Genomic DNA, 15,923 nt, shown 5'->3' on the forward strand with positions numbered 1-15,923 from the left:
TAAAAAAAGAAAATTTAGTATTGAAAGGCAAATTGGAAATATAAAATGACACTCTTTGTGAAACAGAGATAGTAAATAATAACATTGAGGTTTAAACTAATAATAAAATTTAATATTAATTTTAACAGATAAAGAATGTGTTTTATATATAAGATGGAAATGTAATTTAATGTGAATATTAGCAAACTAGCTCATATAACCAAAAACACTTGTTCAAAGGTCAAGCATAGTGATTTTATATCAACAATTTGCAACTTGATTTGTTTGTTCTCTACGGGGAAATGAATATTCTTAACATACCAACCCAACAAAAGCTTAAGTGATATTATGACAGTTGAATGTTCTCTAAAAATGTTAACTTAAGCAACCAAAACTGATTCATATAGTGCTCATATAGAACAATAAATGGGAATAAACAAAATAATATTGCTAAAAGAAAACAAAGGGTAACTGAAAGACATTTAAACTAGAATTGAGACTAATCAACTCTAAGCTCGTTTCCTCCTTTCGCCACCTTCTCTTGTTTCATTCCTTTATCATGTCTCAACATGTTATGAACATTAGGATAGTATCCGTGCTATGCTGTATGATTGTTTTTTATTTTATTTTTATTTTAATTAGTTTTTGAATAATTTTTGGATAATGTTTATAATTAAAAATAATTATTATTATACTTTTTGACAATGTTTATTAGTAATATTTTTATTTTAAACTTTTTTGCTGTAAATGAGAAAATGGCCCGAACAAGTCTTATCGTTATGAGTTACGACTAAAGATGACTTTGGCTAAACTCTTTTAACTTCGTCCCCATATGCGGGGTTGTTTTGGTTTTTTATTTTTTGTATTTTTAGATAATCTTTTTTTATGTTGTTTAGAATCAAATATTATAGTTAACAGTATTTGATTTTGTTTAATAGAACTTTTTTTTTTGAATTTTTTTCGGCCTTATTGTGTTTGCCGATCTAAGGTCTAAGCCATGTAAACTTCCTGAATCAATACATACAATATAGTGACTTGTGGCATGTATAAGACAGAGATAAAGGTAGAAAAAATGAGAAATCAATACAATTAAAGTAGGAGAGATTCAAAGGTACAAATGTCAACAGAATGCAATTGTCAAGCTCCAAAACCTGCAATAGATTATGTGGATGTGGTCAACTCAACTGAAATTATGGTATTCGTTTAAAGATTGTAGAACAACATGCTTTTGGGTATGGTCCACACCGTGTGGAAAACAAAAGAAAATAGTTAAAGGTTGTAGAACGATCATTGACCTCTAGCAATCCAAGTCATAGACGCAGATGTTATATCAACAACGGAAAATGTGCTGACTTCAAAGAACAAAAGGGCAATCAAGTCAAGAAAAAAATAGAGAATGAGACAACAAAAAGGAAGAGAGCAAAGAAAATACAGGACCAACCTAAAGAAATATGGGGAAAATGTCATTTAAATCATGAACTTTCAAATTTTGACCATTTAAATCATGAACTTTGTTGTAGGCCATTTAAAACATCAACTTTTGTTGATTAGTTTTTTTAAACATGAAGTTTCGTTGACCAGACCAAAAAAGACATGACGTGAAATCCGATATTTGACCTACTAACAGACGTTATTATGCTGTTAATCACTCCGTTACTAACAAAACGGCGTCGTTTTGATGGAAGTTTTAGTTCGAAAAATGTCATTTAAACCATGAACTTTTAAATAAATGCCATTTAAACCATGAACTTCTAAATGTATGTCGTTTAAACCATGAACTTTCAAATTTCTGTTATATAAACCATGAACTTGCCCTGGCAGTTTGGTGAAAACTAGACAACTTGAAAATTTTGGTTATCGAAGTAAACCAAAAAAGGAAAGCCTAACCGTTTGGCGCAATTGATTTGGATAATCGGATTTTGGTTCAGTTTGGTAATCGGAACGATTGGTTTATTAGAAACCGTAGAAGTATATAAGCCTAATCGGTTAATCCATTTAACCCTAGTTTGGTTTCTTTATTCTTTCTTCGGCTCTGCCTCATGATGCGATTCTGAAAAAGAGAAATAAGAACATCAATTCATCCTTCTTTTTCTATCTTTGTCATGTATTTTGTGTTTTTTTGTATTTATATTGAGTCTTTTTCGTTTATTAGGACACTACACTAGAGTTTGAAGTATTGATCACATTTTTCATATATTATGGTTTAAATTATATAAATTTGAAAGTTCATGGTTTAAATGACATACATTTACAAGTTCATGGTTTAAATGGCCTATATTTAAAACTTCATGGTTTAAATTACATTTTTCGAATTAAAACTTCCGTTAAAACGACGTCGTTTTGTCAGTAACAGAGTGATTAACGGCATAGTAACGTCTGTTAGAAGGTCAACTATCGGACGTCACGTCATGTCTTTTTTGGCTTGGTCAACGAAACTTCATGTTTAAAAAAGCTAATCAACAAAAGTTGATGTTTTAAATGGCCTACAACAAAGTTCATGATTTAAATGGCCAAAATTTGAAAGTTCATGGTTTAAATGACATTTTTCCCAAAGAGAAATATATATTCGGCAGTATGAAGCATTAAAAATATGCAGATTTGCACAAGCCTGGGCTATATGGCGCAAAGTTTCATCACTGACACAGGCGCAGTTAGAAACATCTAATGACTCTAACTGAGGACACGAAATGACCGTTGAACGAATAGCAGCATCCAAAAGCTTATGGCATGAGGCTTTGAACTCTGCATTCTTGTGGTGGTGATGATTGGTGAATGATATGAGATATGAATGAATGGGTAGAAAGCAAGGGGTTTCAATTCCCTTTATGATGTTGCAGTATAAAGGGTGTCAATCCAAATCTGAGTGAGATGCAAGCAATCAGGACATGCACATTTATCTAAGTTGAGCCAATTATAAAGGATGTTTGTCACTAACAACCTAATTATGAATGTAAAATGCAGAATGTAAAAGCTTATAAAACTATATGCTAAAAGTAAAGAGAATAGGATAATCTAAACAACAATCCAATGAAACAGAAATAGAAATTATAGTAATGCAAGTAATAAACTAATGCAAGGCAAGTAATGAACATGAAACTAAATGAATGTAACAGAAAAGCAACTAAAATGAAACAGGAATTGAAACAGGACAAACACAAAGCATAAACAAGAATTCTGGGGATGAGCTCGAGCAAGCACTCGATCGAGTGTGCGATCGAGTACAGGGTCGATTTGGACAAATGCGAGAAACAGAGCAATGCAAACAAAACAGAGCAAGACAAAAGTAAATCAAACAACGACCAAGCAACATGATTTAGACTAAGAAATCAATAGACAAGGAAGGTCTTGAGGAGGGATTCATGGGTTGGACTAATGATTAAGGTCATATAACTTGGTCAACAAATCTCAATCAACTTGAGCTAATCTCTAGACAATGATCTTCTAGAACATGTTAATCCACTCTCATGGCAAAAATAATCAAGCTCATATATTTCTAGACTTGTTCTCACAAAGCAAAAAACTTATACAAGCAAGCATTAAGCAACAAATCATTTATGTCAAAAATCAAACAAGACATTTAATCTCTTAGCATGCCTAATGATAATCTCTAGATCTAGCCTTATCTTGCAACCTAGACATTGGTGTGATGCTAAGAAGCTTAAAATCAAACCCTACCCTCTCGGTTATAGGATCAGCATAGAGTACATCTAGCCTAGAAGAGATCTATAACAATCAAGCTTGACCTAGCTAAAAAAACCTCAACCACAATCCAGCCTAACCCATCCTCAAGATCCTAAGCAACTACTCACAAATGCTAAACATGATGAGCAAAGTCATAAACCCAGAAAATAACGAAACTTGCATGATTAGATAGATGAAACAGAGATCTACAATATTAAAGAAGGAATCAAACTCGAATTCTTAATATTTTGAAAGTTATGAAACCAACAAATATCAAGGAATCTCTTGTTTTCCTTCAAAAGTAGATGAGAGATCTAAGAAAATAAAAGTGCAAAGAGCATAAATTCCCAAAAGGGTAAATACTAGGTTTGAGAATATCTAAAAAACTGGACTCCTTGGTGGCTGCAGGGTACAAAGCCTTATATAGAAAAAGGAGTGGAAGCCCTAAAAATGCTAGAAGACAAAATAGCTAGGCGGCTCGGTCAGCTCAACCAGGTGCTCGGTCGAGTGACCGGTCGAGTTGGCTTTTCTTCTGTTCCCTCCACTCGGTCGAGTCCTTCTCCACACACGGTCGAGTGTCTGGTCGAGTGGGCGGTCGAGTGGAACTCCGGACCTTGGTTCTTCAGCTCTAACTCCCTTGCTTTCTCCTCTTCAGCATTGCTTCCATGCTCCTTAGGCTCCAAAATCACCTGTTTATGCAAGAAAAGATGCAAATGCAATGCAACTATACTCTAATGCATGAACAATCCTAAAACTATGCAATAATGGTCAAAAAGGATAGCAAAAGATGCAAAAGATGTGAATATATTAAGGGAAAACAGGGTAAAATATATGAACATCAACATCCCCCAAACTTAGTCTTTGCTTGCCCCCAAGCAAATAAACAAGACATAAGAAGGTAGGTGAGGTTTGAAAGTGGGATCTTAGCTCCTAAACCTTGCCAATAAACCAGCTAGAATCAATGTCCAAGTTACTAGTACTATGATGCAAGTTGAATTAGCTGTACTTAAAGATGTTAGACAAGCTATCACAACTTTTACTGATTTGAGCCTTTGATATTCACATGCATTCAAATCAACCATTTCCTTTAACATTCATTAATCAAGAACATGAATCAATCTTATGCAATGCTTAAACTCATTTGGCTTGGTAATAAAGGTTTAGAGACAATGATGATCTCTTTTTAGAGTGGGGCTTATCAATATCAAGGTTCTCTCATAAAAAATGGATTGAGATTTAGAAGAAGGCTAAAGGTAAGAACACTTAGACACATACAAGAACAAAACCTTGTCTACCCAAAGACATCCAAAGACACCCAAAGTGTTTATCCTATCAATCTAAACCCAAATGATCCTATTTCTACCCTTTAACTTCTTCACTTCTCTTTCACCCTTTTCTCTTTTGATTTTAAAGTCTTAGGAGAGGTATCTTATTTGAATCAACTAGTGGAATGAGGCTTCTTTCTTATTTGTTATGGTTCCTTTTTCTTCTCATTTCTTAAGACATAAAAGCTTTTTGCTAGACTCTTCTTTTCTTTCTTTCTTTTTCTTTAATTAGAACCATCTTTAACAATCTCATACTTCCCATTCTTTCACTAGACTTTGGTTTTACTTAAACACATTCCCCTCCTAAAGATTCTAACCTTTTCTTTTTCTTTTTCCTCTCTTCTTTTCAAAACAGCCAAGTCCCAAACCCAACAAGTGAACCACCTAATCCTATCTAGTTTGAAAATTGCAAACTAGAACTACACAAGGCCTTACTCTTGTCAGTTCAAACCTAACACTTTCTACCAAGCTCAATCCCAAAATAGGCCTCACACTCACAAGAATAAACATGGCTTGAAAGAATGGTTGGTTAAGGGTAGGAGAAACTGATTTAAAAGTGAAATCAGCTACTTGGATCAACAAGAGTGGTAAAAAGGAGAAAGATGATCCAAATATGTGTATGGTATCCATGAGTTTAAAGCAATGCACAAGATGATAATTGAAAGTCAATATTAAGTTCTTATAAGTAGGAAATGGCATCAAATCACAACATGCTTCAATTTAGACCAAATGCAATGCAGGAATTCAAGGCTTGGTTCAATCTTATGCTTCTAACTACTCAACTAGCATCAAAGTACTATTAACTTGGACATTGATCCTAGTTTAGTGAATTAAGCAAGCTAACAATGCAAAACTCATCATAGATTCCTAATGCAAATATTAAACAGTCCTTCATGAATTATGCTAACAAAATCCTAATATGCAATGCAAACTACATGAACACTCTTTTTTTTTTTTATAAAGATTTTTTGTGCAAAAACTTTCAAATTTTTAGGATTTTTCTATGCCATAGATGAAATGCAATTACTAACATGATTATGCTAAAAATTTGAAATAAGAAAACAAAACACAACATCAAATACTATCTCAAACCCTCCCCCAAACTTAAATCACATAGTCCTCTGTGTGAAAGAAATTTGATAGAGGATTCAAGACTAAAACAAAACACAATATGACATGCAATGGTATTTACAAGGAAGGTGATAGTATTACCTCATGGATTGTGGAAGAAGCTATCCACATCCTCATTCATGCTCTCCAAAGTGTAGTTGGGGTCTTGTTGCTGACTTGGAGAAGGAGATTGGGGCAACTCGACTATTGCCATCGAATGGTACTCGGTCGAGTGCGGGGGTCGAGTTGGATGTCGAGTTGGAAAATGCTGACCTTGTTGCTGGTAGAACTGTTGCAGCAACAAGGTCAGCATTGGAAGGGAGGGTAACCTGGATAGCCTGGATATGCTGCTGGAGCTGGGAAGCCATAAGGAGTTCTGGGTTGGAACTCGGCCGAGTGCTTCTGGGGTGCTCGGTCGAGTGGCTGCAAGAGTGAATCGGTCGAGTGCCTCGAAAATTGTTGTTCTCGGCTACTTGAACTTCTCTTCCTCTGAATTGGCTCGTACATTGAAGCTCTAGCTGGTTCCACAGGGTTTTCAGCTCTTGAAAGTGCTCTAGTTGAGCTACACCTCCTCAAAGGGCTAGAATGGCTTGGAGATGAGTTGGCATTCTTCAATTCAGCAATCTCTTTCTTTAAGCCCTTGATGGACTTAGCCATATTGCCCACCTTCTTCTTCAGCTTTTCAAACTTCTTCCCATGCCACTTATTCCACTTTTGTAGGAGTGTCAACCTCTTGCTAGTCTCTCTCACTCCTCTACTATCTCTTGGGTTAGGCTCATAATCTTCAAAGTAAAATTGCTCTTCCCCATCAGCCATTTCTACATCTCTCGCTTCATCAATTCTAACTTGAGCTGTCCCATCAAACAAGAACTCATCAGCTGGCCAAAAGACAATGTTTGCTCCTTCTTGTATGGTGGTGAGCTCTTGATTGGGTAGGACAAGCTGTCTTTTCCCAATTGTTGGAAGCTCAAAATTGAAAAGGTGATTTCCTTGATGCATTTCCTTGGCTAGTATTAAGGTGGAGGTGAGGTAGCTTGAATCAATCCATCTTGGCATGACCTTCTTTCCTCTAAGTGGCACCTTAGCAGCTTGTAGTAATGGAGTGATGATGCCTCCAATGGTTAGGGCTCCCATTGAGCCTTTGTTGTGCAATTTGCCTACCCAGCTTCTCAAGTATATCATTTGGTCAATGAGCACCATTGCAAGGTCAGTTCCCTCTCTGCTTCCAAGGATGATGCTTCCATCTTTTGCTTGAAGGATTATGCTATTGAGTGCCACATCAATCATCTTGAGCTCACCCTCATTCATATTTCCAGTTTCCTTCCTAGCAAAGAAGGTGTTTGCTAAGGCCTTGTGGAAGTACCTTAGGATTGGGCTTCTTATCTTGGAACCCTTGGTCTTGGAGGATGAGTATGTGATGTTGTCTCCAATGGTTTGCCAAATAGCATAGAGCTCTTCTCTTGCTATGACCATGCTCCTCTCACTACCAACTTCAAAGTCAAATATATTGGCTATCTTTTTCACTGAAAGCTCATACCTTCTCCCTTTTATAGTGAAGTCAACATGACCAGGTCCAAACTCCTTATCCTTCTTTGTGTAGCAATGCATCTTGATTGTGGCTAACAATTCACAGCTTTCTTCTTTATACCCTTCCATGCAAAGCCCCATGAACTTGCTTAGGTTGCACTTCTCAAAAAGACATTCCACATCTTCATCAATGCCTAGCTTCTCCATGGTTTCCTTGTGTGGGTATCTAGTCCCCAAGAAATGCATCCTCAAGAAGGCTTCATAAAGTTGCCTTTGAGTTAAGCCACAAGATTCTTCTTCACCATCATCTTCTCCCTCTTCTTCTTCATCTTCTTCTTCACTCTCACTTTCAATCTCCTCTTGTTCAACCTCAACTGCTGGCCTCTTCCCCTTGGCTTTGTGTCTCCTAATGTGCTCCCTAAGAGTGAACTCCATCTCTTCTTCACTCTCAGTTCGCTCAGGGTCTTCCTCAGCTGACTGATGCCTCTCTCTCGCAACCTCACTCGACCGCCTACTCGGACCACCACTCGGTCGTGTGCTTGCTCGAGTGGTGGGTCGAGTGCTTCTTCCAGTTTCTCCTCTTGATTCAGGACGAGCATCACGACGATCCAGGGAGCTTTCAGCCGCTTGTCGAGACTTCCTAGTAATCTTTGAAGACATTTTTCGAATAGAACTGAAAGGAATAGACTCAAAGCTTAAAGTTAATAGGTTAGTGACCCAAAAACTAAAAGAGCTAAGCTTGAGCAAAAAGATGAACTTTGAGAGAGATTTTAAACTTGATTTTAACTGTTTTAAGCAAATGAGAGTGTGAGAGGCATAGAATCGAGTCAAGCTATATTTAAAGAAGCTAAGGGGACTAGGAGACAAGGGTGGAGCGTCCATACCATTCAAATTTGAAATGGGAATCTTTGACCTGCTTTTTGCTGCCACTCGTCCCCACACTCGACTGCAAATGGTCGAGCTCCTTGACCAAAGTTTGAAATTCAAATAATTTTCTTCTTTTTCTCCCTCCACTCGATCATTCAAGAGAAATGGGAATCGAGTGGGCCTTAGTTTCTTGATAACTCGGTCGAGTACCTCTCGTGGGCCGTTCGAGTGGGCTCGCGAGTCTACTTCTCCAAGTCCAAATCTCTCCATACCCATCTACACTTTCATTAAAAAGTCTGCCCAACACAAACATAAAAGAAAAGAAATCAAAACTACAAGGAAAATAAAGCATATGTACAATGATACCTTAGGGACTTCCTCCCTAGTGAGCTTGTTTAAAGTCACTAAGCTTGACTTTTGATGCCTTTTGAGGCTTGGTTTAGAGACCAAGGAGGTGATGAAATCCTCCCTGGTACCACTTGATCAATGTGAAGTTGACCCTTGATCATTTCACCCTTAACACACAAACCATATTTCTTCTTAATCTTGAGCCTTGGTCTTGCTTCCTTCAAAGACCTCTTGTTAAGCTTGATTTGGAGATCCTTCACCAATTCAGTCAACTCTTGAACATAACCCTTAAGCTTTTCCACTGAATCCTCTTGAAGAGAGAGCTTAACCTTTGGAGTTGCCACTTCACTTGAGACCTCATGACCTCTTTTGTCCTTGATAGTGAAAGGTTGATCATCAATGGTAGGCAGATTGGTTGGGTTATAGATGTCAAACTTCATGGTTAAATCCTCAGCAATGTTCAAGGTTACAAGACCTTCCTTGACATCTATAACAGCTCCAAGAGTGGCTAAGAATGGCCTCCCTAGAATGATAGGATCTAGAATGATAGGATCCATCTCTAGAACCACAAAATTTGTATAAATCCTTGCCTTCCCTATCTTGACTGGAATGTTTTCCAACCTACCAACCACATCTTTGTTTGACCCATCAGCTAGGCACATGTGAAGGTTGGTGGACTTGAATTCAGTGTGCCCAAGCTTTTGTGCTATAGAGTAAGGCATCACACTGATAGATGCTCCCAAGTCACATAAGCACTGGTTGTAGTGAAGATAGCTAAGTGAGCAAGGCAAATTGAATGGTCCTGGATCCTCAAGTTTAATTGGGATGATAACTCCCTCAAGCTCTTCAAGGTCCTTTTCGTCTTGAGCATGGGCTCTCTTCTTTGACATTTCAAGCAAAAAATCCTGATAGAGAGGATATGGATCATATTGTTCCAAGGCAGGTCCTCTCTCTTCTTCTTGGTAAGCAATGATGACTTCTTGTATGGTCATCACTTCCTTCTTCTCAATCACAGCTTCTTCCTTCAAAGCCCTCACTTCCTCTTGTTGCAAAGCCATCATTTCCTTTCTCTCAATGATTTCTCTTAGTTCCTTCAGCTTATGTGCCTTGAAACGTCCTGGGAATGGTAGAGGCGGTTTGTAAGCAGGAGGAATGTACTTAGCAGGCTTGACAGCTTCTGATCCTTCAACTCGATCGACCACTCGAGCTGACACTCGGTCGAGTGCTGGTTCGAGCACATGGTCGAGTGAAATGCCGGATTCAAGAAAAAATGATCAATCCTCCCCAGCTTGAATTTCACTGTCCTCAGGGACTTCTTCTTCATAGACATGAATGGCCATAACAGTGAACTCCCTTGGGTTTTGAACAGCTTTTCCAGGGAGTTGGTTAGGCTTAGGAGCTGAAGTAGAAGTAAGGTTGCTCTCTATATACTTCACTCTAGAGTTGAAACCTTCACACTTCATGTTGAGATCATTATATTGGGATGTTAACCGCTGGTTCAACTCAGCAAACTGCTTTGCCTCTTCCATCTTTCCATTTGCTTGCCCAATCAACATTTGTTGCATCATAGCTCTCAAATCTGGTTCTTGGCCTTGGTTAGTTTGAAACCCTGGTGGGGGACACAATTGGGGCTGGAACACTTGATGTTGCTGCTTGGGTACATAGTTGTGTTGCTGTTGAGGCTGTTGAGGTTTTTGAGTTGGGTAGACTTGATCTTGAGGATTGACCACATTTGTGCTTCTATAGGAGAGATTATTGTTCTTGAATCCTCCTTGGTTGTAACCTTTGAATCCTCCTTGATTCTGTATGTCGCACAACTCAGCAAACTCTGCATCTCCTTCTTGAACTGGAACCTCTTCTTCACCAATGAAATGAATGGCTTTTTGCTGGCTTAGGAGAATCTTGTCCTAACTTCTCATTAACTGCCTTCAAGTCCTTCTTATACTTTTCCTCTTGATCACTGGAGGTGAACCTTACTGTTCTGTCATAGTCCTCATTATAGTTCCCATCTGATTGAGCAAGATTTTCAACCAACTCCCAGCCTTCTTCCACATTCTTGTTGAGGAAATTTCCATTGGAGGTTGTATCAAGAAGCATTCTTATCTTAGGTAGGACTCCTCTATACAAGGTACTGAGCAAGGACTCATTGCTGAAACCATGGTGAGGACATTGAGTTTGGAAACCTTTGAATCTCTCCCATGCCTCACAAAAGGTTTCATTATTCCTTTGAGCAAAACCAGAAATCTCATTCCTCAACCTAGCAGTTCTTGCATTGGAGAAGAACTTGGCTAGAAAAGCTTTCTTGCAAGCATCTCATGTGGTTATTGCTCCAGTAGGAAGAGTCTTCTCCCAGAGATGAGCTTTGTCTCCAAGGGAAAATGGGAATAGCCTTAACTTGAAGCCATCTTCACTCACACCATTGATTTTAGTGAGTCCACAAATCATGTCAAACTCATCAAGGTGGTCTAGGGGATCCTCCATTGGCAACCCATGGAATTTGTTGGCTTGAATCATAGAGATCAATCCACTCTTGATCTCATAATTATTATTAGCAACAGCAGGAGGCACAATACCAGCTCTTTGGTTATGTGTGTTTGGTGCATCCCCAGCACCAATGTGTCTAGCTCTTTGATCATGGTTATCTTGTTGCTCCATGATTACTTGATCCTCTTGTTCTTGCACTACTCTTCTTCTCTGATGTCTTAAACCTCTAGGTAGCCTGTTGATGTTGTCAAGAAGCCTTTGGAGATTGTGATTACCCTGAGACCTTGTTTGCATTAACAAACCCGATCGCCCACTCGGACAAGTACTCGGTCGAGCACAGGCTCGAGTTGATGGTCGAGTCGACTGGGAAGTGAGGTCTGTTTGTATCCGGGACTTGGCTCGATCAAGTACTCGATTACTCACTCGGTCGAGTGGTGGTTGAGTTGAAGTTTGAGTGGTGCCTGAAACGCAACACAGACAAGCAGAGGAAGAATTCGAGATTAGTAATGAACAAAGTAGATACAGAACTCAATCTTAGACTTATGTGGATCCTAAATGTCACAAACAAACACTCAAAAGTGGCAACAGCGCCAAATTGGAACTCTCGGTCTTGTGGTGGTGATGATTGGTGAATGATATAAGATATGAATGAATGGGTAGAAAGCAAGGGGTTTCAATTCCCTTTATGATGTTGAAGTATAAAGGGTGTCAATCCAAATCTGAGTGAGATGCAAGCAATCAGGACATGCACATTTATCTAAGTTGAACCAATTATAAAGGATGTTTGTCAATAACAACCTAATGATGAATGTAAAATGCAGAATGTAAAAGCTTATAAAACTATATGCTAAAAGTAAAGAGAACAGGATGATCTAAACAACAATGCAATGAAACAGAAATAGAAACTATAGTAATGCAAGTAATAAACTAATGCAAGGCAAGTAATGAACAGGAAACTAAATGAATGTTACAGAAAAGCAACTAAAATGAAACAGGACAAACACAAAGCATAAACAAGAATTCTGGGGATGAGCTCGAGCAAGCACTTGATCGAGTGTGCGATCGAGTACAGGGTCGAGTCGGACAAATGCGAGAAACATAGCAATGCAAATAAATCAGAGCAAGACAAAAGTAAATCAAACAACGACCAAGCAACAGGATTTAGACTAAGAAATCAATAGACAAGGAAGGTCTTGAGGAGGGATTCATGGGCTGGACTAATAATTAAGGTCATCTAACTTGGTCAACAAATCTCAATCAACTTGAGCTAATCTCTAGACAATGATCTCCTAGAACATGTTAATCCACTCTCATGGCAAAAACAATCAAGCTCATCTATTTCTAGACTTGTTCTCACAAAGCAAAGAACTTATACAAGCAAGCATTAAGCAACAGATCATTTATGTCAAAAATCAAACAAGACATCTAATCTCTTAGCATGCCTAATGATAATCTCTAGATCTAGCCTTATCTTGCAACCTAGACATTAGTGTGATGCTAAGAAGCTTAAAATCAAACCCTACCCTCTCGGTTATAGGATCAGCATAGAGTACATCTAGCCTAGAAGAGATCTATAACAATCAAGCTTGACCTAGCTAAACAAACCTCAACCACAATCCAGCCTAACCCATCCTCAAGATCCTAAGCAACTACTCACAAATGCTAAACATGATGAGCAAAGTCATAAACCCAGAAAATAACGAAACTTGCATGATACGATAGATGAAACAGAGATCTACAATATTGAAGAAGGAATCAAACTCGAATTCTTAATATTTTGAAAGTTATGAAACCAACAAATATCAAGAAATCTCTTGTTTTCCATCAAAAGTAGATGAGAGATCTAAGAAAATAAAAGTGCAAAGAGCATAAATTCCCAAAAGGGTAAATACTAGGTTTGAGAATATCTAAAAAACTGGACTCTTTGGTGGCTGCAGGGTACAAGGCCTTATATAGAAAAAGGAGTGGAAGCCCTAAAAATGCTAGAAGACAAAATAGCTAGGCGGCTCGGTCAGCTCGACCAGGTGCTCGGTCGAGTTGGCTTTTCTTCTGTTCCCTCCACTCGGTCGAGTCCTTCTCCGCACACGGTCGAGTGTCTGGTCGAGTGGATGGTCGAGTGGAACTCCATACCTTGGTTCTTCAGCTCTAACTTCCTTGCTTTCTCCTCTTCAGCATTGCTTCCATGCTCCTTAGGCTCCAAAATCATCTGTTTATGCAAGAAAAGATGCAAATGCAATGCAACTATACTCTAATGCATGAACAATCTTAAAACTATGCAATAATGGTCAAAAATGATAGCAAAAGATGTGAATATATTAAGGGAAAACAGGGTAAAATATATGAACATTAAGGCTATATCAAGAAGTTGGAGGAGTGAACAGTTAATCATCGTCTGTGACATATTACTTCTTTTTAATGATAAAGACATGAGTTGTGGATACCTGAAAGAAAAAAAATAATATTTATTATGAATGAAATACACATAAACGATTAAGAATGAAAATTATTTACTATTGTCAAAAAAAAAATGAAAATTATTTACTAAAAACAAATTCACCTGATAGACAAGCGCAAAACGCGGCATTTCGTAATTTTAAGTTCGCGTAGCCTATCATGATTCAGGTGTATTTCCTGAGCACCATTTCCAGAATAGCCTCATTTACAATCACACTCCTCAACATATTAGACTCCCCCAATGGCTGGAAAAAGTTTTCACTGATATGACCCTTTCCTATAGTTAGACTTTAGACCTCAAGATACCTGAAACAAATCAAAATTATTACGATATATGAAGGCTTAAAGATACCTCAAAGTGGTAGCACCTTTCATAGCCAGAGCGTTAACAGCAGGAGCACCATAAACATTCACTTCGGTAGCATTTGGATAGCGACTACACATGTTTTCAACTGCAGATGAAGCAACAAGAATATTTTTAATCCAATGTATATTAATATCTTTCAAATATGGATTAGTAAAAACAAAAGAAATAGAACATAGTGTCTTTAAATAGATAAAATAGAACAAATCAGGGGCAACATAGTGTCTTTAAATAGATAAAATAGAACAAATCAGGGGCATCTTTGGGTGCTTAGATTTGCTATTGAAGGCCAACCTCATCAAAAAAATGCAGGATGAATGCCTTCAAAATGGTCGGTTCCTATTACACTCATTTAATGGCAAAACAAATGTACAAGAATTCCAGACTCAGTTACCCGCAGTCAATTTCAAATTTTTTTAAGGTTTCCACAATCACCAGCTGTTTAACATGTTTTATAAGCATTTCTTAAACACCTAGTTTATTTTCTTCAAATGTCAAACAACAAAAAGAAAGCTTTAACATATGTATGCAGAACAACTTACACTGTTCAATAGAAATCCTAATATTTTCAAAGTTCAAGACCTTCCAGAAATCTTCATGAGCACGAGCTACTCTCCACTGCCGAGCTACTCTCCATTGCCGGCATACCATAGCTGAGCGACAGAGGTCGACATGATTCAAGAACGAGAAGAAGAAATTACAAAACTTTAAAACAAAAGAAAAGGAAACTTACGTAGTTTATATTAAAAATGCAAACAAAAACGTATACCACATGCAAGAGGTTATCAGTCAAATCAATATGAACTTCAAAATCTTCTGCGTTTGAGGAATCATTATCATCTCTATCATATTTTTCCCCATCTTTTCGACTATAATTCAAGATGCAATTTTGGCAGAACATATCGGTATCCAACCGGGAAGAAGAGGGAATGCCAAAACTAATAGTTCTCCACTGACGAACCAGTCCCAGCATCTTAAGATATCATGGGAACCGACCTGCACTCATTGACAAGCGTCATTGATAAGTTTTAAAACAAAAACACCAATAAATCGATGCTAAATCATAGTAAAAATGAACAAAACAGAGTTAATCTACAATCAAGATAAAATCAGAGGCAGCTGCAAATTCGCTACAAGGATGTTGGAGTAGAGCTTTACGAACTTGGTTTCAAAATTCTAAAGATGATAAGGTCACACCTCTACACACTTTCAATGAAAAAGTCAAAACTTTATTTTCAACCAGTTTATATCAAGTTCCACTTTTTAAAAGGTTTTCTTTCGAAGGAAAAAAGAGTTAGAGAGAGAACTCACGAAAGCCCAGAGTACACTTTGGCACGCTTGTGATGTGAATCATGATCAGCTTCCTCCATCGTTCTATCCTTAGCAGCAGCAGCCGTGACATTGCTACTTTCTCCTTGAACTAACTGATGCAACCCAATTGGAATGCTTATGCAATCCAATTCAGCCCTAGCGGCTTCACCTTCCTCCTCCCTCGCCAGCATCTTCGCACACAGCCTCCAACGTGGGACTCTGGGTTCCCTCTTGTTTTCACCAAAATTCAGAAAATCGCCATCTTCGTGATTGTTCTCCATGGTTGTTGTTAAAGAAGACTGTTTTCCACTTTCACGATTAATAAAAATCAAAATCGAAGACGAGCGATGTTTACTGAGATGGAAAGAAATAAAAAATGATATGGAGTCTCATAATGCTTATCCCTAAAATTAACAGCTTACGAATTAGAGCTAATTATAGATTGAAATTCAACGGATTACCCTAATCCAGTC

The 15,923-nt window shown here is 37.9% G+C and overlaps 1 non-coding gene and 1 pseudogene across 1 annotated transcript; one reads left to right on the forward strand and one right to left on the reverse strand.

The window, feature by feature from the left end:
* Nucleotides 1-1,266: 1,266 nt before the first annotated feature.
* On the reverse strand, nt 1,267-15,731 carry LOC104709639 (F-box/LRR-repeat protein 15-like; annotated as a pseudogene).
* Nucleotides 10,990-11,096, forward strand: LOC147940234 (small nucleolar RNA R71). The gene has a single exon (XR_015564794.1). It is a non-coding gene; the product is annotated as a small nucleolar RNA R71 (small nucleolar RNA).
* Nucleotides 15,732-15,923: the final 192 nt, after the last annotated feature.

This window comes from Camelina sativa, chromosome 8 (genome assembly GCF_030686135.1).
Source record: "Camelina sativa cultivar CO46 ecotype springtype chromosome 8, ASM3068613v1".
In the NCBI taxonomy this organism is placed as follows: domain Eukaryota; kingdom Viridiplantae; phylum Streptophyta; class Magnoliopsida; order Brassicales; family Brassicaceae; genus Camelina; species Camelina sativa.